The sequence below is a fragment of the Gorilla gorilla genome, chromosome 3 (genome assembly GCF_029281585.2).
Source record: "Gorilla gorilla gorilla isolate KB3781 chromosome 3, NHGRI_mGorGor1-v2.1_pri, whole genome shotgun sequence".
In the NCBI taxonomy this organism is placed as follows: Eukaryota; Metazoa; Chordata; class Mammalia; order Primates; family Hominidae; genus Gorilla; species Gorilla gorilla.
The window spans coordinates 28,036,446-28,060,010 of NC_073227.2; the positions used below are offsets into that span (position 1 = coordinate 28,036,446).

Below are 23,565 nucleotides of genomic sequence, written 5' to 3' on the forward strand. Positions count from 1 at the left end.
CTTGTTTTCTTTAGCTTTTCCATTTTGTATTTCAATTAATTTTCCCTCTGACAAAAATCTAACAAGGAAACAGAATGGTAAGGCCATTTTGTTTAAAGAAATGTATCTAGGGAGAAAACAGTACAGATGTAAAAGTGAGCAGACTGTATATTTAATTAATATTATAAAAATATAACGTGCTTCAACTGGAGCATGGAAATCTTATCCCTAGGCAGAAAAAACAATCTGGTATTAGGAATCCCAGAATAAAAGCACTATACACACTCACATATACATAGATACAGTCATTGCTATAAGCTAAGTGCAATTTTAGCTTAAAGAGGGACAGTGTTTTTGCCTCAACCATGCACACACATATCAATTATTTAATATACATTTATTAAGTGCCTACCATGTGCTATACAAGTGAGAAGTTCCATTATGTTATATATTTATATATAATATAAATCAAATTTTACTGCCTAAAAATTTAAATTTTAGTGGAAATCACAGATACATAGCCGTTGATTTCAATCCATTTCTGGTTAAATAATTGGTTATGTATAGATAAATCTTACACAAAGAATGGTTTAACTTGTCTTCATCAAACTACATTCCTAAGAAAAACCTGGCAAGTTTTATTGCAAGCATACAAAAATATTTTGAAAATGCATTCCTTATTTCTTTAAAATACATTTTATCTACAATACATACATGTTTATTACCCCCTGGGAACTTTTATTAGGCTTTAGAAGATGTGCAAAACATATTTAGGAACAAATGGACCAGAAATATTAAACCATTAAAGAATTCACCTAAATTAAATAATCATACAGCAACAATATAATCTAAATTTAGTATATGTCAAAAAATTTAAGTAGTTTATACGAAATTACGAACAAAAGTGTTACAGTTCTACCAGTCTGTGAAATTGAATGATGCAAAATATTAGAAGTGTTAGCAGTTTTAGTAGCATTCATTAAATCTTCAGTGTTTATAATGCATATTGCTATAGCCTTTTAGGTGTTTAATGCAGGTATTTTACATTCTGAAAAAAATTCAAGTGTCATTTTGCACCATCTCAAAATGTAATAAGCATTTTCAATAATGAATGAAAAGAAATTCACAGTTCCGTATATTCTAAAAAATACTTCACTTCTTTTATGAGTTTTAGAAAGATATGTATAACAAATATTGATTAAGTAAGGAATTAAGAAATTATTGCTGTGTTTTTAAAGTTTGTGAAAATTAAGAATCTGCCATCTTTTGTCAGGGATTGAATGGATTTTTTCCTTCCAACATCAGTAGTGACTACAATCTACCTCGTAACTATTGTTGAATTGAACCAAGGAAGTAATTGCTACGTCTATATTAAGGATATATGAATTGCATTGCCTCTTACAGCACAAAAAGTCCTCTCTATTCCCTTCTTCTGATCGCAATTATTCTTCTCCTTATAACAATTATTTTGTTTTAATTTGATAGATATTTTGAATTGTATATCTGACTAGGATTCCCTGAAAGCACTAGCTGCAAGAAAGCACCTAACCTTAAGGCCTACTAGGAGGAATTGGAGTAGGGTTCGGGTGCAGGGAGCATTAATTGATTACCTGAGGGATTTAATTTGTTCTATAAATGTGTTTTGTTTGGTTTGTTTATGTAAATTATGTTTGAACAATCAGAAATTTTACAAATACACACACACAGGTTTAGAAATAGGTAAAGAAGCACACGTGCATAGAATTCTAGCAACAACATGAGGAATTTTAAAGGAAGTAAATGACCAAAGTCTCCGCCACTCACATGACCTCATACTGGCCTCCTTCACTAATGTATAACATGTGCCTGTTTCCCGTTAATTATTTGGTTTTGTATTGTTTGGTTTTTCTAACGTATTTCCCTTATTTATGGCTTCATTTCATGTTATTTTTCTTGCTTATTTTCTTTTTCCCTTTCACCATTATCTAACCTATAATATTGGTTTTGTATTTTAGTAGTTTTTATTCCTAACGTAGTTAAGGTATAAATAAAAGAAACAAAGGTTGATTAAATTTGACTTAATGTATTAGTTAAGTATTTATATCTCATCCTTTTATATTGTATTTTCGCTTATCATTCTGTAGCTACTTTAAATCTCTTATGAAATGAGTTAGGGACTGTTATAAAGCCAATCTTAACTTTTTGAAAATCAAATTTTTACCAATGATTTCTTCAAACGTTCCCACAATATCCACCAGATGAGCCTATTTGGCTGAAACATGGTCAGAGAAAAGTAGACAAATGTATGAGTGTCAATTTCCAGATAGCACAAAGAATCATCTGGTTGTGACAGGACTCCAGAAATCTCATTCTTCTGTTTTGAAGTGCTCTGACATCTGCAGTGAGTGCTGCTGGATTTCTCCTTGAGCACCTGATTCTGTGTTTCACAATGTTTTTTCAATGTTACTATTTTTTGAGCCCTTTCTATGTTTTGGGGAATAGACTAGATACTTAAAATATGTTATTTCATTTAGCCTGTTCTACAGCCCTGGGAATTTGGTATTATTGTATTCCTTAAAAATGAGTCCACTGAGATTAGAGAGGCTAAATAACTTGCCCAAGGCCACGTGAGTGAGAAGTGGCTCAGCTAGTACTGATCCCGGGTCGAGTTACTCCAAGGAGTTACTCCCAATGTATTTGTAACCCTTGGGACAGGAGAGTTGTCAACCAAAGGAGCTGGCAAGAACAGATGGCACCTCTAAGACTCTTACCTGCAATTAGAAACTGCCAAGGCAGCTGTTCTTATCATAACATTGTAGTAGAAAAGAGGTGGTAGGAGAAGAGTAGGCAAAAAACAAAAGGAATTCTTATGTTCTCCTAGAAAAGAAAAGAAGAATACAGTTATTTGACACTCCTGAGTTAATATGCACTTTTTAAAAATAGCAACAGCCTCTTGAACAAAATCTAAACTTAACAATCCATCATAACTTGGTGTGAATTCCACACACTCTCTACCGTTGCTTCTTACTATATTTGAGCTATAGTAGCAAATTTTCTGTTCCTAAAAACGTGCCCTGCCCCAGGACCTTGTTATTCCCTGTGTTGTTAGACTTGCCCCTGGCTGATTTCATGATTGGCATCTCCTCCTTCAGGACTCAAATACCGAGGAAATTAAGGCAGCTTGCCTTATCCATCTTATCTAAACTACCTTACTCTCTCAATTATTTTCTGTTCTATCACTCAATTTTTTTTCTCATAATATTTAACATTTTGAAGTAATTTTTAAATTAATTTATTTTTAGAGATTTTTGGTAACTGATGCTTTTTGTTTGTTTACATCTATTTCCTACTATTCTAGTAATTGTTTCATGAATCATGATTTTAGATAATTATTGGCCACCTTTTAATTTTTTTATTTTATTTATTTATTTATTTATTTTAGAAGGAGTATCTCTCTGTGGCCAGGCTGGAGTGCAGTAGCACCAACTTGGCTCACTGCAAGCTCCGCCTCCCCGGTTCAAGTGATTCTCCTGCCTTAGCCTCCTGAGTAGCTGGGACTACAGGTGCGTGCCACTACGCCAGGCTAATTTTTTTTTTTCTTTGTACTTTTAGTAGAGACGGGGTTTCACCATGTTGGCCAGGATGGTCTCGATCTCTTGACGTCGTGATCCGCCAGCGTCGGCCTCCCAAAGTGCTGGGATTACAGGCATGAGCCACCGCGCCCAGCCTTTTTTTTTTTCTTTTTCTTTTTTGACTGTCTTGGTGGGACCTTCCTTTAAGGCACCTTAGCCAAAAGGTTGAAATATCATCCAGCTCGCTTAGATTACCTCTTCCTGGATTTGAGTGTCAATCAAAGTATTTAAGGACTGAAATGTTTGGAGTCCATTTATCCCAATTGTTCCACACCGAAGACATTCCTCGTTAGTTTGTTATATAGATACTTAGAGCAGCCATAGTTTCTGTACAAATTTAAGTCTTTAGTTATTTTTTGTTTGTTTTACGTTAAGTTAACCCATATTCTCTCAATACGTTATTTTACTTTCTCTTATAAGTTAAACAAAATCAGAAAGCATGGTTATCCTTTTCTGGATCTGCAAACCAAAATATAAGCCCCATGAGGTCAGAAAATCTGTTTGGTACATTAAACATCTGCAGTAGTGTGTGATAGCTAGTGTGCATCTAATAGTTGTTTTTAAATATAAAATGAATGAATACAATCTGCCGAGTGTCCTGAAAGGGGTCTTTAAAGCAGAGATAATTGGATTCAAGAGAGATGTCTGTTTCTAGCTTTAGCTCCTCTTCAGTGAGTTTGTTCCCACATCATATGAACTTGTTTTCCCCAATAGTAAAGGCTTCTCACTCTTCTGTGGTCTGTTGTCACTTTTTGTGGAAGATGATATGCTCTGATTTACTGACTTGATCAGACTCAATTTACTAAACCATGTGACCTTTGGGCAAGTTTCTTAAGCACTCTCTAAATCTTAGTTTCCTTCTCTGCAAAGTGGATAACAACACGTGCTGTCTCATGGGTAATACCATGAACTCACCAGGCGCTGTTTGGTCTTTTGTTTCTAAGCACTCAGAGAGGTTCCTTTCTCAGGTTTTCCCAGTGAGTCAGGGCTATGTGACTAAGTGAAAATGATGCATGCTACTTTGAGGCCTGACCCCTAAAAGCTTAGACTCAATCCATTTCACATTCACTTTTCCCCAGTCTATTGGCCACTGCCATCCAGTGGAGAATACTAAGGACCCAATGGTCCAGGATAGTCAGTCTGGATGGCCTCCAAATGACTGCATTTTACCTTCATGTGAGTAAGCAGTAAACTGTAGTTTATTTAAGCCACTAATATTTGGAATGTTGTAGTTGTTTTTATTGTTGTTACATCAGGTAACATAACTTGATTAAGTAGATCTATAATTACAATAATTCAAGTGAGAATTACTTAGGATAGAACCAGTACAAAGCATCACTCACAAAAGAAGTTTTAAAAAATATTATTCACATATTTCTCCATTGGTTTTTACCCCTGTCCAACATATCTTCACCAGTCCACTTTTACTCCCTTCTTACCTCTTAAATAAAAATGTCTTTCTATTGGATTATAAATACTATGTAATTTTTTATTCTAATCTATGGAACTTGGTCCATTACTTTCACTGATTTCTTCGAAATTTCTTTTGAAACTTTCTTTCTCCAATGGTTCATCTCTACCTATGAATACATACCCATTTGATGCATCCATGAGGAACAATGGTTCACCTCTTCTATGGCCTTAATCTATAGTCATTTCCCTTGTACGTTACAGAAAAAAAATTTTACTAAAAAAGTAATTTGGATCCTTTGGATCTTCTTTTTCACTACTCTTTTACTCATAAAACATTTCATTCAATTTTTCATCTCCTTCATTCTACATAAATATTTTCTCAGAGATCGCTCATGTTGAAATGGTCAAATTAAATTTGCATTTTTTGACTGCTCTTTAGCACTAGAATTGTAGCTAAAATTACAATAACTGGCACCGCCAGTCTTTCTTCCCATAACCGTTCATGTCCCAGCATCTTATTCCCATGATCTCTTGGGAAGTTAGCCACATTCAGGGTTTCTACCTCTCTCAGTGGATGCCTTTCTGTGTCTGGTCTTACTCTGTCTATTGAGATCTGCCTGGGCCTTTCTAATGGTCTGTTAGACATAACTAACTGTTAAAATTTATTTTAACACCTAAACCTTTTCTTCCTTTTAAACTATTCTAAACATGTCTAAAAACAACCTCCTTATTCCCATATGGGCTCTCTCTTCCTTTTAAACATGCTAACTGTCATAATTTTTTCAAACCACCTGCATTTGGAAATATAAGGCACCAGTTAGTTATCATTCTTCCCCATGTTTAACTCTCAATTAGTTGAAAAATTTTCTCTACAAATTATCTTGAATACCACTTTTCCTTTTCCTCTTGGCTCGTTGAATGATACCTCCAACCACTCAGTTGCTCAAGTCAGAGAGGCCCATCTTTAATTTGGCAATTGGACTTGTTTAATTTAACACTCCCTTAACCTCCAAATTCCAGCAACCCACCCATTTCTACAACTTCTAAGTATAAAATATTATTCAAATTATTTTTCATTCATTCATCCCCATGGCCAGTATTTTGGATTAGCCTCCCAGGATCTGTCATTTCTATCACCAAGAAATTCTGTCATAGCCATTCTTCTATCTCACTCAAATCCCCAAAATCCACTATTTACAGTTCAACCACAGTGATATTTCTAATGTCAAATCTAACTTTTACTGTGCTTCAAAGGTTCTCCATTGTATTAAGGTAAAGGGCAGAGTCTTTAAGTAAGCTTGTGTAGTTTCCATTTGTGAAGCCCAATTAAGTACTTATCCTCATCTTTAGTTTTCAATCACACTGTACATTCAATTAACAGTAATTATTTATTAGTAGTATACTCAACATATTATATTTTCTTCTGTCTGAAGATCTACATGCATGACATTTACTGCTGTCAAAAAATTCTCCACCTCTGGCCATTTATCTGGATAACTGCAAGTCATCCCTATTTTCACTTAGAGAAAGGGTGACCACATAATTTATTGTTCAAGATGAGATTATTTTGAGAGTAGCAAGAGTATTAGTAATAATTACACCAAGAGAACAGACATACACAGTAACTATTCTGGGATAACTAGGATATATGGTCATGCAAATTAGGTACACTTTTCAGAAAAATGTTCTCATCATCAACCCCGTGTTATTTATTTTTCATTACTCTTACATAGAATTCTATTTCTCCTATAAAATAATGTATTACATTTTATCAGCAGGCAGTTGATCCCCTTACAGTAGCCACAATTAGAGCTGACTAGTCCCCATTCCACAACCATTCCAGGTTAGACTGGAATCAGACTTTTAGAGTGAGAAAGCTGATCTGCCAGCAGCAACAGCAGTAGCAAAACTTTCTGCCTTCCTACCCTCCACCAAACAGCATAGGAAGAGGCAGACTCAGCAGCTTATAATTCGCTTCCCACTTAAAGGTCACTCAGTGTATTAGTCCGTTCTCACACTGCTATAAAGAAATACTTGCAACTGGGTAATTTATAAAGAAAAGAGGGTTAATTGGCTCATGGTTCTGCAGGCTGTACAGAAAGTATAGTGGCTTCTGCTTCTTGGGAGGCCTCAGGAAGCTTCCAGTCATGGCAGAAGGCAAGGCAGGAGCAAGGCATCTTACATGGTGGGAGCAGGAGCAAGAGAGAGCAAGGGGGGAAGTACTGCATATTTTTAAACAACAGTATCTCATGAGAACTCACCCATGATCACAAGTACAGTATCAGGGAGATCGTGTAAACCAGTCATGAGAAATCTGCCCTCATGATCCAATCACCTCCCACGAGGCCCCACCTCCAAAATTAGGGACTAAAATTCAACATAAGATTTGGTGGAGATACAGATCCAGACCATATCATTCTGCTCCTGGCCCCTCCTAAATCACATGTCCTTTTCACATTGCAAAACAAAAACATGCCTTCTCAACAATCCTCAAAGTTTAAAATCACTCCAACATTAACTCAAAAGTCCAAAGTCTCATTGGAGACAAGCCTAGTCCCTTCTGCTTATGAGACTATAAAATAAAAAAACAAGTTAGTTACTTCCAATCTACAATGGGGGTATAGACATTGGGTAAGTATTTCCATTCCAGAAGGGAGAAATTGGCCAAAAGAAAGGGACAACAGGCCCCATGCAAGTTCCAAAACCAGCAGGGCAGTCATTAAATCTTAAAGCTCCAAAATAATCTTCTTTAACTCCATGTCAGACATCCAGGACACACTGATACAAGGGATGGTCTCCCGAGGTCTTGAGCATCTCTGCCCCTATAGCTTTCCAGGGTTTAGCCAGCACGGCTGCTCTCCAAGGCTGACAGTGAGTGCCTGCAGACTTTTCAGGTACAGGGTGCAAGCTGTTTGTGGATCTATTATTCTGCGGTTTACAGGATGGCGGCCCTCTTCTCACAGCTCCACTAGCAGTGTTCCAGTGAGGACTCTGTAGGGGCTCCAACCCCAAATTTCCCCTCTGCACTGCACTGCCCTAGTAGAGTTTCTCCATGAGAGTCCAACCCTGCAGCAAGGTTCTCTCTGGATATCCAGGCTTTTCCATACATCCTTGAAATTTAAGCAGAGGCTCCCAAACCTCAATTCTTGGACTCTGTGCACCCACAGGCTTAACACCACATGGAATCTGCCAAGGCTTATGGATTGCACCCTCTGAAGCAGCAGCCTGAACTGTACCTGGGCTCCTTTGAGCCATGGCTGGAGCTAGAGCTACTGGGATCTGGGGAAGAGTGTCCCAAGGTTTCACAGGGAAGTGGGGCACGGGATCTGGCCTATAAAACCATTCTCTCATCCTAGGCTTCTGGGTCTGTTATGGAAGGGGCTGCCAAGAAGTTCTCTGAAGTGCCTTTGAGGCCTTTTCTGCAGTGTCTTGGGTATTAGCACTTGGCTCTTTTTTACATATGCAAATTTCTGCACCCTGCTTGAAGTCCTCCCATGAAAATGGACTTTTCTTTGCTACATCATGGCCAGGCTGCAAATTTTTCAAATGTTTACTCTCTGCTTCCCCTATAAATCTAAGTTCCAACTTTGGGTCATTTATTTGCTAACTCATATGAGCATAGGTTGTTGGAAGCAGCCAGGGCACCCCTGAATGCTTTGCTGCTTAGAAGTTTCTTGCACCAGATATCCTAAATCATCACTCTGAAGTTCAAAGTTCCGTGGATCCTTAGGGCATGGGCACAATGCAGTCAAGCTCTTTGCTAAGCATAACAAAAGTGACATTTCCTCCAGTTCCCAATAAGCTCCTGATTTCCACCTGAGACCTCATCAGCCTTGCCTTCACTGGCCATATCACTACCATCATTTTGGTCATAACCATTCAACCCGTCTTTAGGAAACTCCAAACTTTCCCTCATCTTCATATGTTCTTCTGAGTCCTCTACAGTTTTTCAACCTTTGCCCATAACCTGGTTCCAAAGTTGCATCCACATTTTCATGTATCCTTACAGCAATGTACCACTTCTGAAACCAATGTTCTGTATTAGTCCATTCTTGCTTTGCTATAAAGAAATACCTGAGACTGGGTAATTTATAAAGAAAAGTGGTTTAGTCGGTTCATGATTCTGTAGGCTGTGCAGGAAGCATAGTGGCTTCTACCTCTGGGGAGGCCTCAGTAAAGTTGTAATCATGGTGGAAGGCAAAGAGAGAGGAAAGCATCTCACATGGTGGGAGCAGGAGCAAAAGAAAGTGGGGAAGTGCTACACACTTTTAAACAACCAGATCTCATGAGAACACCCTCACAATTGCAAGAATGGTACAAAAGGGATAGTGCTAAACCATTTATTTGAAATCCACCCCCCATGATCCAATCACCTCTCACCAGGCCCCATCTCCAGCACTGGGGATTACAATTCAACGTGATGTTTGGTGGGGAGGAAGACCCAAACCACATCAATTAGCAATAGCAGGCAATTTCAGAAGATACCTTCTACATCACCAGAAAGGATTAAGCTGGGGCCCCAGTAGTGCAAGAACAAAGAAAACAAGATAAGTAAACTTACATTGGAACTAAAGTCCACAAAAGTCCACCAGAACCTATACACTAAAGTTAAACAGGATGACTGCAAGCTAAAGTAGAAGCTCCTTGTGTAATACCCACCCTTTGAGTATGGATTGGTTTTAGTTATTTGCTTCCAGAGAATAGAAATTTCTTCCATGATTCAGCTGCATAATATTGTGACTTGTCTTTCTTGCTAGTAGACTTTCATGTTCTCACTCTCTCTTTCTCCCTCTCTCTCTGTCTCTCTCACTGGCAGAAGAAATCTTAAAAGTTTGAGAAGAAAATATGGTAAATAAGAGAAATCTCTGGTCAATACTCAACAAGTCCTTCAGTCCAACAATATTCCATACACGAAATCCTGCCAAAAACCAGGTAAGTAACCATAGAAGCATATAATTCCCCTGTTGAACTTTCACAACCCAGCTTGTGACCTTCATTGCAGGTTAAAGAGAGATCATCAATCAGAGGACCCAATTAAGCTGTGACCAGAGTCCTGGCCCATTGTAACTGTGAACTAAGTGTATGTTGTTTAGGCTGCTAAACTTGTGGTTATTTGTTTCACAATAATAAGTAACTTATAAAAATGCTCTATACTCGTGATCCTCATTATCAATGAAACATCTCATTATTCATGTAAGGACATTGAATTCCTTAAAAATTGAGGTAAACTATCTTGAAAACAAAGCCCAAGGAGTTGATGCATTTTCATATACCCTCCTTCACCTGCTAGAGATCAAGTTAAAGAAGTCACAATCACTATTACTGTTGTAGAAAAGGTACTCCTTTTCCTTTATTCAGGCTCTTACTTGTGCTTAGAATAAATGTTTGTGGCTTCTATGGTTAACTAGGTGAAACATAAAGGCTTTGGTTATTGGATGTTCCCTTCGAAGTCCATTTGTAGTATTGATTTAACCCACAAGCACTTTGGACGTTGTTTTTGCCTCAATCATTCAAGCAGGTGGTTCTGTACAATGTAGAACACAGCTCAAAGGGAAAAACATAGAAAGACATCAACTCTACAAGCAGCTCCTGTAGTAGCTCTGGAAACATTGTGAAGTAACTCTATGCACAATATTATTGATACCTATTTGGAATTTTCCTATAATGGGACAAATTTGATATACAATCTATTTACATTATAGAATCTTTCCTAATGCACCTGTGTCTCACTGACAGGTTTTTCTTTCCCTATCTGCTGAATTTGTGTGTTTTATCTAATGGAAGTTGATATTAAGCAATGATGGAAGAATTTGCATACAAGGCAATAAAACCTCCTATATGGTATTATTGTTGTTAGGGAAATTAATAGTAGCTTCCACAGCAAACAAAACTACTCTTATTGTCTGAACACAGCAAAAGTCTATTTCTTGCTATGTCAAATCTAACACAGATGTTCCTTGATGGTTGGAGAACTGCCTATGGTTTTTCAGAGATCCACACTATACATCTTGTAGTTCTGCTATTCTCTAGGGCTGCAGAGATGTATGCTTGATCCTTTGCTTTCAGCTGCTAGTCAGGAGAAAGGCAGAAGATCATGTGAGAAAGAATTTTCTGGGCCAGTTCCAGAAATGGTTTACACAGGCCATTAGACAAAAGCGAGTCCAACAGCCACATCTAACTGCAAAGGAGGCTGGGAAATGTAGTCTAATTTTGTGCCCAGGAAGAAAATGAGAACTGGTAAATATAGACTGTCTGGGGGTAGATTAAAAGAATGCAAATATTAGTACAAATAGATTAAAGACTGCAGAAATATGGCACACGATTTATGCAACTTAATTCCAACATAGATCAGTATTTATAATAGAAAACTTATTTTAAAGAATTTTATACTATATAAATAATAAAAAAGAATTTTATACTATATAAATAATAAAATTAATGTAATAATGCAACAGTATGTTCTAACTGTGGTTTTATTGTAATTTCACCTTTTGATAATAATCATCTTACCTATTTCCTGATTAGCTCTGTCAAGTTATTTTCCTTTTCCCCATTTTCTGTTCGTTTCTTCTTGGTAGGTTATATTCCCTTCTCATCTTCTTAAGGGAAGCTTGCATTTTGTACTATACCATATTGCATGAAATAATTCATTCTGCATAAAACATGTTTGGATACACTTTCTAGACTGGGTTAGGTTTTCCAAGGATTTTTATTGGAACTAAACACATTCTACAATCCTGTACCATACTAGAAATAGAAGTTGCATATGCTGCCTCTTGGGAAGTAGAGCAGTTAAGTGGTATCCTGGAGTTCAATAGCTGCAAGAATGAAGTAAATGACCAAGAGATGAAGGAAAATGGGGGAAAAAATCTAGCCCTTGCAACCAACTTCAACAAGTAGTATTTAGTGGCTGCTCATGTTGTCTCAGTGGACAGAGAGCATCTGTCCACTGAGCATCTGAAGGCATGAATCTTTTACTACCCCAGTAAAGGTCACATATTGTTATGCTCTAGCCTAAGCTGAAAGATCTCATGGTCATGACCTTGACAAATTTCCTAGGCTATTGGTGTCAGAATGCACCCTTGATCTGCAATGTTTTATATTGTTCTCTGGGTTTGTTTCCTGAGAAGCAGGTCATGCTGGACCTGCAGTTCAGAGTGACTTAAGTAACCCTGACATTGTAATTGGCATTGTCTGCTCAAAAAGCTGTTATTAAAAATAAGTGTTTGAGGAAAAATTGTTGTTCTTATTCTGTTCCATTATTTCATATGGAACGTGAAAGTTTATTTCCATATTTGTCTTCTCTTAGCTAGTTTATATGCCTCTGAAATATTAGATATTTTGTAAAATAAACTTAAATGCTAAGTTACATGGAAGTATCATTGTATAGAATTGGTTATACCTAAAAGACCAGAAATCACTTGAATTAAAACAGTGAAAGCTACAGAGGACACACCATAAGACTTTGTTCTGCTTCTCCTTTCTCTGCTTCTACCCCACTGATAGTTCTCAGTGGCATTTTATAGACCCAAAGAAAGAGAAAACAGGTATTTTCTAGTTTCTTTTGTTCTTTTTATAAAAAATACTTCAAGTATAAAATGCACAATATATTATTTATACATACATCCATATATTTTGATAAAATGAACACATATCTTATTAACATACTAGCCACTTCTTTTAAAGTCAATATTTATACTTAGAGTGAAAGTTAATTTAAAAATAAAATCTCTTTTTCCCAACTTTTATTTTAAGTTCAGGGGTACATGTGCTGTGTGTGCAGGTTTCTAACAAAGGTAAAAAATGTGTGTGCCATGGTGGTTTGCTGCACAGATAATCCCATCACCTAGGTATTAAGCCCAGCATCCATTAGCTATTCTCCCAGATGCTCTCCCTCCTCCCACCCACACCCTCAGACAGGCCACAGTGTGTGTTGTTCCCCCAACCCACGCGTCCATGTGTTCTCTTTATTCAGCTCCCAAAGTCTTATCCTAACTATACTTTGATAGTGTGTGAATGGGTATGTGTGTATACCCACATACACACATATGTGTAAAGGTTCATATACACATGAACCTTTAAATATCATCAGTCTCTGGGTCTGAACTGTGACTGTCTGCCATCAAGGAAGTGGGCATTATCTGAAGGAATTTGTTTTCTGAGTTTCGGAGAGAGAATGGCAAGAGTTCGATTAGCAACAGATTTATCAGAAAATACTTCTCATCTGAATCTATTTGGTTTCTGATATACCATATTTGGGATAAATAACTAATTTATCCCAAATTAGTTATTTATCCCAAATACTGTATGCTTCAAGTTTTAGTATTATTATTGTACTTTAAGTTCTGGAATACATGAGCAGAATGTGCAGGTTCATTACATAGGTATACACGTGCCATCGTGGTTTGCTGCACCCATCAACCCATCGTCTACATTAGGTATTTCTTCTAATGCTATCCCTCCCCTACCCCCGCCACCCACCAACAGGCCCCGGTGTGTGATGTTCCCCTCCCTGTGTCCATGTGTTCTCAATTGTCCAGCTCCCACTTATGAGTGAGAACATGCGCTGTTTGGTTTTCTGTTCCTGTGTTAGTTTCCTAAGAATGATGGTTTCCAGCTTCATCCATGTCCCTGCAAAGCACATGAACTCATCCTTTTTTATGACTGCATAGTATTCCATGGTGTATATGTGCCACTTTTTCTTTATCCAGTCTATCATTGATGGGCATTTGGGTTGGTTCCAAGTCTTTGCTATTGTGAATAGTGCTGCAATAAACATACGTGTGCATGTGTCTTTACAGTAGAATGATTTATAATCCTTTGGGTAAATACCCAGTACTGGGATTGTCGTCTTCCAGTGTTAAGTGACAGAATCCATATTAATTGACACCAAACAATATTTTCCCACATAATATAACATCCATAACTAGCTATTTAACACACTTGGTTTGGCAGTTTGATAATGCCAGAAATTATGAAACTATTTTCAGTAAATTTTTGGCTTTCTCTTATGGTTGAAATATGACTACACTACTTCCAAGTTCCATATCTTTATACGATAACACCAAAACCACAATGATAAAATAGGAAATGGTCATATTTGATTAGATAGAAAAACCTTTCCCAGAAACTTCCTCACAGATTTCAATTAGATCTTGATATAATTTGGATATTTGTCCTTGACCAAATCTCACGTTGAATTTTAATCCCCAATGTTGGAGGTGGGGCCTGGTGAGAGGTGTTTGGGTCATGTGGGTGGATCCCTCATGGCTTGGTGTTGTCTTCACAATAGTGAGTTAGCTTTTATGAGATATATTTGTTTAAAAGTGCATTGTACCTCCCTACCCTCTCTCTTCCTCTCACTATGGCCATGTGATGTGTCTGTTCCTGCTTTGCCTTCCACCATTAATAAAAGCTTCCTGAGGTCTCCCCAGAAGCTGAGCTGATGCTGGCACCATGCTTGTACAACCTGCAGAACCATGAACTAATTAAAATGAGTTTCTTTATAAATTACCCTGTCTCAGTTATTTCCTTTTTTTTTTTTTTTTTTTTAGACAGAGTCTTACTCTGTCCTCCAGGCTGGAGTGCAGTGGTGTGATCTTGGCTCACTGCAACCTCTGCTTCCTGGATACAAGCAATTCTGCCTCAGCCTCCCGAGTAGCTGGGATTTCAGGCATGTGCAACCAAGCCCAGCTAATTTTTATATTTTTAGTAGAGACAGGGTTTCACCATGTTGGCCAGGCTGATCTCGTAATCTTGACCTCAGGTGATCCACCCACCTGCCTCGGCCTCCCAAAGTGCTGGGATTACAGGCATGAGCCACTGCGACCCACCCAGGTATTTCTTTATAGCAATGCAAGAACAGCCTAACACAAAAAGGTCTTATTGACTAAGATTGGTTTGTGTTCCCACAATCTTGCCAAAAAGGAAATTGACTTTTTGGCATTTGCAGACTCTGTCACAAGAAGTAGACTATGCCAACCAGGAGAGGGGAAAGAAAATGACTATTGAGTGGGCATCCAGCAGTATATATCACCGCATGTGTGATATACATTGTTTTATGTAAATATGCTCTATTAGTCAGGGTAAACTAGATTATTATCTAGTAACTAATAATCCTGAAGGCTCATGTTTGATGTTCATTTTATTTGGGTTGTTGGTGGGGATCCCAATGAGTATAAACCTCATTCGGGAATTCAGGCTGAAGCTTCACTGGTTGCCATAACAGGAGGAAAAAGAGATGAATTGTGCTTCAATTCCTAAAGACTTTAATCTACAAGTGATATTGTCATTACTGCTCACATTTTATTGTTCAATGCAAGTCACATGGCCACTCCTTGCTTCACGTAAAGTTAGGACATATCATTTTTATCTGATTGACCTATGTCCGTCTGAAACTTCTTTCACTATGGAAGAAGGGGGAGAATGGATATTAGAAGAAAATAAATAATACCTGTCACAACTGTTTAACAGGCTTGTTGTAGTAGACAGATTAACGGCCCCCAAAGATGTATACATCCTAGATCTGGGAACATGAAAATATGTTACTTTCCATGGGGAAGGGAACTTTGCAGATATGATTAAATTAAGGATCATGAGATGAGAGTTATCCTAAATTATACAGCTGGTCCTGACGCAATCACAAGGGCCTTTATAATAGAGAATCAGAAGGCCAAAGTTAATGTAGGAATTGTGGTGGCAGAAGCAAGATTTTAAGCATCCCAGTGGGTATGAAGTGTTTGTTATCTCACTGTGGTTTTGATTTGCCTTTCCATGATGACCCAATGATGTCAAGCATCATTTATGTACTTATTGGCTATTTGTATATCTTCCTGGGACAAATCCCTGTTTATTTATATCACTCGCCCATTTTGAAAATGGGGTTTCTTTTATTATTGAATTGTAAGATTTTTTTTTTACATATTCTAGATACAAGTTCCTTATGTGGCTTACAAATTTCTTCCCATTCTTTGTGTTATCTTTTCACTTTCATGATAGTTTCCCCTAAATCGTAAAGGTTTTTAATTATGATGAAGTCTAATTTACCTATTTTTATCTTCTTCATGCTTTAGTGTCATATCTAAGAACATTTTGCCAACTCTAAGATACTGAAATGTAGTCCATGGTCTCTTCTAAGAGTTTTATAGGTTCAGCTCTTGCATTTTGGTATTGAATGTATTTCTATTTAATTTTGCATATGGTGAGACATAATGTCCAACTTCATTATTCTGCAATATGGTTATCCAGTTGTCCAAGAGTCATTTGTTTAAAAGAATATCATTTCGCATTGAATGTTCTTCATGCCCCTTTCAAAAATCTGTCGACTCTGAATACATGGGTTTATTTCTGGACTTTCCATTATTTTTTTTTAATTATACTTTAAGTTCTAGGGTACATGTGCACAATGTGCAGGTTTGTTACATATGTATACATGTGCCGTGTTGGTGTGCTGCACCCATTAACTCGTCATTTACAGTGGGTATATCTCCTAATGCTATCCCTGCCCCCTCCACCCGCCCCAGGACAGGCCCTGGTGTGTGATGTTTCCCTCCCTGTGTCCAAGTGTTCTTATTGTTCAATTCCCTCGTATGAGTGAGAACATGTGGTATTTGGTTTTCTGTCCTTGTGATAGTTTGCTGAGAATGATGGTTTCCAGCTTCATCCATGTCCCTACAAAGGACATGAACTCATAATTTTTTATGGCTGCATAGTATTCCATGATGTATATGTGCCACATTTTCTTAATCCAGTCTATCATTGATGGACATTTAGGTTGGTTCCAAGTCTTTGCTATTGTGAATAGTGCCGCAATGAACATACGTGTGCATGTGTCTTTATAGTAGCATGATTTGTAATCCTTTGGGTATATGCCCAGTAATGGGATTGCTGGGTCAAGTGGTATTTCTAGCTTTAGATCTCTGAGGAATTACCACACTGTCTTCCACAATGGTTGAACTAGTTTACACTCCCACCAACAGTGTAAAAGAGTTCCTATTTCTCTACATCCTCTCCAGCATCTGTTGTTTCCTGACTTTTTAATTATCATCATTCTAACTGGTGTGAGATGCTATTTCATTGTGGTTTTGATTTACATTTCTCTGATAGCCAGTGATGATGAGCATTTTTTTCATGTGTCTGTTGGCTGCATAAATGTCTTCTTTTGAGAAGTGTCTGCTCATATCCTTTGCCCACTTTTTGATGGTGTTGTTTGATTTTTTTTCCTGAAAATTTGTTTAAGTTTTTGGTAGATTCTGGATATTAGCCCTTTGTCAGATGGTTAGATTGTGAAAATTTTCTCCCATTCTGTAGGTTGCTTGTTCATTCTGATGGTAGTTTCTTTTGCTGTGCAGAAGCTCTTTAGTTTAATTAGATCCCATTTGTCAATTTTGGCTTTTGTTGCCATTGCTTTTGGTGTTTTAAACATGAAGTCCTTGCCCATGCCTATGTCCTGAATGGTATTGCCTAGGTATTATTCTAGGATTTTTATGGTTTCAGGTCTAACATTTAAGTCTTTAACCCATCTTGAATTAATTTTTGTATAAGGTGTGAGGAAGAGATCCAGTTTCAGCGTTCTACATATGGCTAGCCAGTTTTCCCAGCACCATTTATTAAATAGGGAGTCCTTTCTCCAATTCTTGTTTTTGTCAGGTTTGTCAAAGATCAGATGGCTGTAGACGTGTGTTTGTCATTTCTAAGGCCTCTGTTCTGTTCCATTGATCTATATCTCTGTTTTGGTACCAGTATCATGCTGTTTTGGTTACTGTAGCCTTCTAGTATAGTTTGAAGTCAGGTAGCATGATGCCTCCAGCTTTGTTCTTTTTGCTTAGGATTGTCTTGGCAATGCTGGCTCTTTTTTGGTTCCATATGAACTTTAAAGTAGTTTTTTTTTCCAATTCTGTGAAGAAAGTCATTGGTAGCTTGATGGGGATGGCATTGAAACTATAAATTACCTTAGGCAGTATGGCCATTTTCACGATATTGACTCTTCCTATCCATGAGCATGGAGGGTTCTTCCATTTGTTTGTGTCTTCTTTTGTTTTGTTGAGCAGTGGTTTGTAGTTGTCCTTGAAGAAGTCCTTCACATCCCTTGTAAGTTTTATTCCTATTTTATTCTCTTTGTAGCAATTGCGAATGAGAACTCACTCATGATTTGGCTGTCTGTCTGTTATTGGTGTATAGGAATGCTTGTGATTTTTGCACATTGATTTTGTATCCTGAGAATTTGCTGAAGTTGCTTATCAGCTTAAGGAGATTTTGGGCTGAGATGATGTCTAAATATACAATCATGTTGTCTGCAAACAGAGTCAGTTTTATTTCCTCTTTTCCTAATTGAATACCCTTTATTTATTTCTCTTGCCTGATTGCCCTGGCCAGAACGTCCAATACTATGTTGAATAGGAGTGGTGAGACAGGGCATCCTTGTCTTGTGCCAGTTTTGAAAGGGAATGCTTCCAGTTTTTGCCCATTCAGTATGATATTCACTGTGGGTTTGTCATAAGTAGCTCTTATTATTTTGAGGTAGGTTCCATCAATGCCTAGTTTATTGAGAGTTTTTAGCATGAAGGGCTGTTGAATTATGTCAAAGGCCTTTTCTGCATCTATTGAGATAGTCATGTGGTTTTTGTCATTGGTTCTGTTTATGTGATGGATTATGTTTATTGATTTGCCTATGTTGAACCAGCCTTGCATCCCAGGGATGAAGCCCACTTGATCCTGGTGGATAGCTTTTAGATGTGCTACTGGATTTGGTTTGCCAGTATTTTATTGAGGATTTTTGCATCAATGTTCATCAGGGATATTGGTCTGAAATTCTCATTTTTTGTTGTGGCTCTGCCAGGCTTTGGTATCAGGATGATGCTGGCCTCATAAAATGAGTTAGGGAGGATTCCCTCTTTTTCTATTGATTGGAATTGTTTCAGAAGGAATGCTACCAGCTTCTCCTTGTACCTCTGGTAGAACTCAGCTATGAGTCCGTCTGGTCGGTAGGCTATTAATTATTATTAGCCTATATTAATTAATAGCCTATATTAATTAATAGCCTATATTAATTATAGGCTATTAATTATCTCCAGTTCAGAGCTTGTTATTGGTTTATTCAGAGACTCCACTTCTTCCTGGTTTAGTCTTGGGAGGGTGTATGTGTCCAGAAATTCATTCATTTCTTCTAGATTTTCTAGTTTATTTGCGTAGAGGTGTTTATAGTATTCTCTGATGGTAGTTTGTATTTCTGTGGGATCAGTGGTGATATCTTTATCATTTTTTATTGCGTCTATTTGATTCTTCTCTCTTTTCTTTTTGTTAGTCTTGCTAGCGGTCTATCAATTTTGTTGATATTTTCAAAAAACCAGCTCCTGGATTCATTGATTTTTTGAAGGGTTTTTTGTGTCTCTATCTCTTTCAGTTCTTCTCTGATCTTAGTTATTTCTTCACTTCTGCTAGCTTTTGAATGTGTTTGCTCTTGCTTCTGTAGTTCTTTTAATTGTGCTGTTATGGTGTCAATTTTAGATCTTTCCTGCTTTCTCTTGTGGGGATTTAGTGCTATAAATTTCCCTCTACACACGGCTTTAAATGTGTCCCAGAGATTCTGGTACCTTGTGTCTTTGTTCTCATTGGTTTCAAAGAACATCTTTATTTCTGCCTACATTTCGTTACCTCCCCAGTAGTCATTCAGGAGCAGATTGTTCAGTTTCCATGCAGTTGTGTGGTTTTGAGTGAGTTTCTTAATCCTGAGTTCTAATTTGATTGCACTGTGGTCTGAGAGACAGTTTGTTGCTATTTCTGTTCTTTTACATTTGCTGAGGAGTGCTTTACTTCCAACTATGTGGTCAATTTTGGAATAAGTGTGATGTGGTGCTGAGAAGAATGTATATTCTGTTGATTTGTGGTAGAGAGTTCTGTAGATGTCTATTAGATCCGCTTGGTGCAGCTGAGTTCAATTCCTGGATATCCTTGTTAACCTTCTGTCTCATTGATCTGTCTAATATTGACAGTGGGGTGTTAAAGTCTCCCATTATTATTGTGTGGGAGTCTAAGTCTCTTTGTAGGTCTCTTGCTTTATGAATCTGGGTGCTCCTGTATTGGGTGCATATATATTTAGGATAGTTAGCTCTTCTTGTTGAATTGATCCCTTTACCATTATGTAACGGCTTTCTTTGTCTCTTTTGATCTTTGTTACTTTAAAGTCTGTTTTATCACAGACTGGAATTGCAATCCCTATTTTTTTTGCTTTCCCTTTGCTTGGTAGATCTTTCTCCATCCCTTTATTTTGAGCCTATGTGTGCCTGTGCACATGAGATGGGTCTCCTGAATACAGCACACTGATGTGTCTTGACTCTTCATCCAATTTGCCAGTCTGTATCTTTTAATTGGGGCATTTAGCCAATTTACATTTAAGGTGAATATTGTTATGTGTGAATTCGATCCTGTCATTATGATGTTAGCTGGTTATTTTGCCTGTTAATTGATGCAGTTTCTTCATAGTATCAATGGTCTTTAAAATTTGGCATGTTTTTGCAGTGGCTGGTACCATTTGTTCCTTTCCATGTTTAGTGCTTCCTTCGGGAGCTCTTGTAAGGCAGGCCTGGTGTTGACATAATCTCTCAGCATTTGCTTGTCTGTAAAGGATTTTATTTCTCCTTCACTTATGAAGCTTAGTTTGGCTGGATATGAAACTCTGGGTTGAAAATTCTTTTCTTTGAGAATGTTGAATGTTGGCCCTCATTCTCTTCAGGCTTGTAGAGTTTTTGCCTAGAGATCTGCTGCTAGTTTGGTGGGCTTCGCTTTGTGGGTAATCTAACCTTTTTCTCCGGCTGCCCTTAACATTTTTTCCTTCATTTCAACCTTGGTGAATCTGACGATTATTTGTCTTGGGGTTGCTCTTCTCAAGGAATATCTTTCTGGTGTTCTGTGTTTTTCCTGAATATGAATGTTGGCCTGCCTTGCTAGGTTGGGGAAGTTCTCCTGGATAATATCCTGAAGAGTGTTTTCCAACTTGATTTCATTCTCCCCATCACCTTCAGGTACACCAATCAGACGTAGATTTGGTTTTTTCACATAGTCCCATATTTCTTGGAGGATTTGTTCATTTCTTTTTACTCTTTTTTCTTTGAACTTCTCTTCTTGTTTTATTTCATTAATTTGATCTTCAGTCACTGATACCCTTTCTTCCACTTGATCAAATCGGCTACTATAGCTTGTGAATGCATCACGTAGTTCTTGTGCCATGGTTTTCAGCTCCATCAAGTCATTTAAGGTCTTCTCCAAACTGTTTATTCTAGTTAGCCATTCATCTAATCTTTTTTCAAGATTTTTAGCTTCCTTGCGATGGGTTCGAACATCCTTCTTTAGCTCGCAGAAGTTCATTATTACCAACCTTCTGAAGCCTACTTCTGTCGACTTGTCAGTCATTCTCCAACCAGTTTTGTTCTCTTGCTGGTGAGCAGCTGCGATCCTTTGGAGAAGAGGCACTCTTATTTTTAGAATTTTCTGCTTTTCTGCTCTAGTTTCTCCCCATCTTTGTTGTTTTATCTCCCATTGGTCTTTGATGTTGGTGACCTACAGATGGGGTTTTGGTGTGGATGTCTTTTTTGTTGATGTCGATGCTATTCCTTTCTGTTTGTTAGTTTTCCTTCTAACAGTCAGGTCCCTCAGCTGCAGGTCTGTTGGCGTTTGCTATAGTCCACTCCAGACCTGTTTGCCTGGGTATCACCAGCAGAGGCTGCAGAACAGCAAATATTGCAGAACAGCAAATTTGGCTGCCTGATCCTTCCTCTGGAAGCTTTGTCCCAGTGGGTCACCCGCCTGTGTGAGGTGTCAGTCAGCCCCCACTGGGAAGTGTCTCCCAGTTAGGCTATACAGGGGTCAGGGACCCACTTGAGGAGGCAGTCTGTCTGTTCTCAGAGCTCAAACACTGTGCTGGAGGAACCACTGCTCTCTTCAGAGCTGTCAGATAGGGACATTTAAGTCTGCAGAATTTTCTACTGTCTTTTGTTCAGCTATGCTCTGCCCCAGAGGAGGAGTCTATAGAGGCAGGAAGCCTTGCAGCACTGCAGTGGGCTCCAACCAGATCGAGCTTCCCAGCCACTTTGTCTACCCACTCAATCCTCAGCAATAGCGAATACCCCTCCACCTGCCAGGCTGCTGTCTCACAGGTCTATCTCAGACTGTTGTGCTAGCAGTGAGTGAGAATCCTTGGGTGTGGGACCTGCCAAGCCATGCATGGGATATAATCTCCTGGTGCACTGTTTGCTAAGACCTTTGGAAAAGTGCAGTATTTAAGCGGGAGTGTCCCATTCTTCAAGGTACAGTCTGTCACATCTTCCCTTGGCTAGGAAAGGGAAATCCCCTGACCCCTTGCCCCTCCCGGGTGAGGCAATGTCCCAACCTGCTTCAGCTCACCCTCCATGGGCTGCACCCACTATCCAACCAGTCCCAGTGAGATGAACCAGGTACCTCAGTTGGAAATGCAGAAATCACCCAGTTTCTGCATTGATCATGCTGGGAGCTGCAGACTGGAGCTGTTTCTATTCTGCCATCTTGGAACAGGACTCTTCTCCATTATTTTTTTATTCACCTATATGTTTATCCTTATACCCTACCACAATGTCTCGGTTACTGTTGCTTTGTAGTAAATTTTGAAGTTGAGAAGTGTCAGTGCTCCTACTTTTTTCTTCCTCAAGATTTTTTTGGCTATTCAGGGTTTTTGTAATTTCATTTAAATTTTAGATTAAGCTTGTCAATTTCTACAGAAAATTTCTGGGATTCCTACAGTAAATTTGTGGAATCTCTAGATCAGTTTGAGGGATATTGTAATCTTAATAATGTTATTTTTTTCAGTCTATGTATAAGAAACAATTTTCCATTCATTTAGATCTTTTTAAATTTCCTTAAACACTGTTTTGTAGTTTTCAGAGTATAAGTTTTGCACTTCCTTTGTTAAATTTATTTTTGATTTTTTTATGCTATTTTAAAGGAAGTTGATTTGGTAATTTTGTTTTTTCATTGTTCATCCCAAGTGTATAAATATACAATGTATTTTTCTGTATTGATCTTATATCCTCCCACCTTCCTGAATTTGTTATTACTTCTAAGAGTTTTTTAATGGATTCTTTGTCCATGTACAAGATCACACCACCTACAAACAGAAATAGTTTTACTTATTTTTATTGTTTTGGCTCTTCTTAATTTCTTTTACTTTCAGACCACCTTGCTTAGAACCTAGAGTGCACTGCTGAATAGAAGTGCTGATAGTAAAAATTATTGCCTTGTTCCTGATCTTAGGGAGAAAGGATTCAGTCTTTCACCATTAAGTATGATGTCAGCTTTACATTTTTGTAGCTACCATTTATCAAGTGAAAAGTTGCAATCTATTCCTAGTTTCTTGACTGTTTTTATCATAAAAGTTTTTTTGATTTTTCTTCGTCTATTAAAATGACCGTGTGTTGGTTAAATTATTTGACATGATATATTACACCAATTGGTTGCATGTATAATTGCTGCATGTAAATTTTAGGGTTGATATTTCTTTTCTTTTGCTGAAATATAAAAAGTATTATGTCACTTT

General features: G+C 37.8%; 1 long non-coding RNA gene across 2 annotated transcripts in view; it reads left to right on the top strand.

The window, feature by feature from the left end:
- LOC129532984 (uncharacterized) overlaps window positions 1-23,565 on the top strand; it is a 472,085-nt gene that overhangs the window by 382,788 nt on the left and 65,732 nt on the right. For both annotated transcript variants that reach the window (XR_010133199.1, XR_010133200.1), the window contains exon 4: window positions 9,820-9,935. This is a non-coding gene — a long non-coding RNA (uncharacterized lncRNA). The remainder of the gene's footprint in view (window positions 1-9,819; window positions 9,936-23,565) is intronic.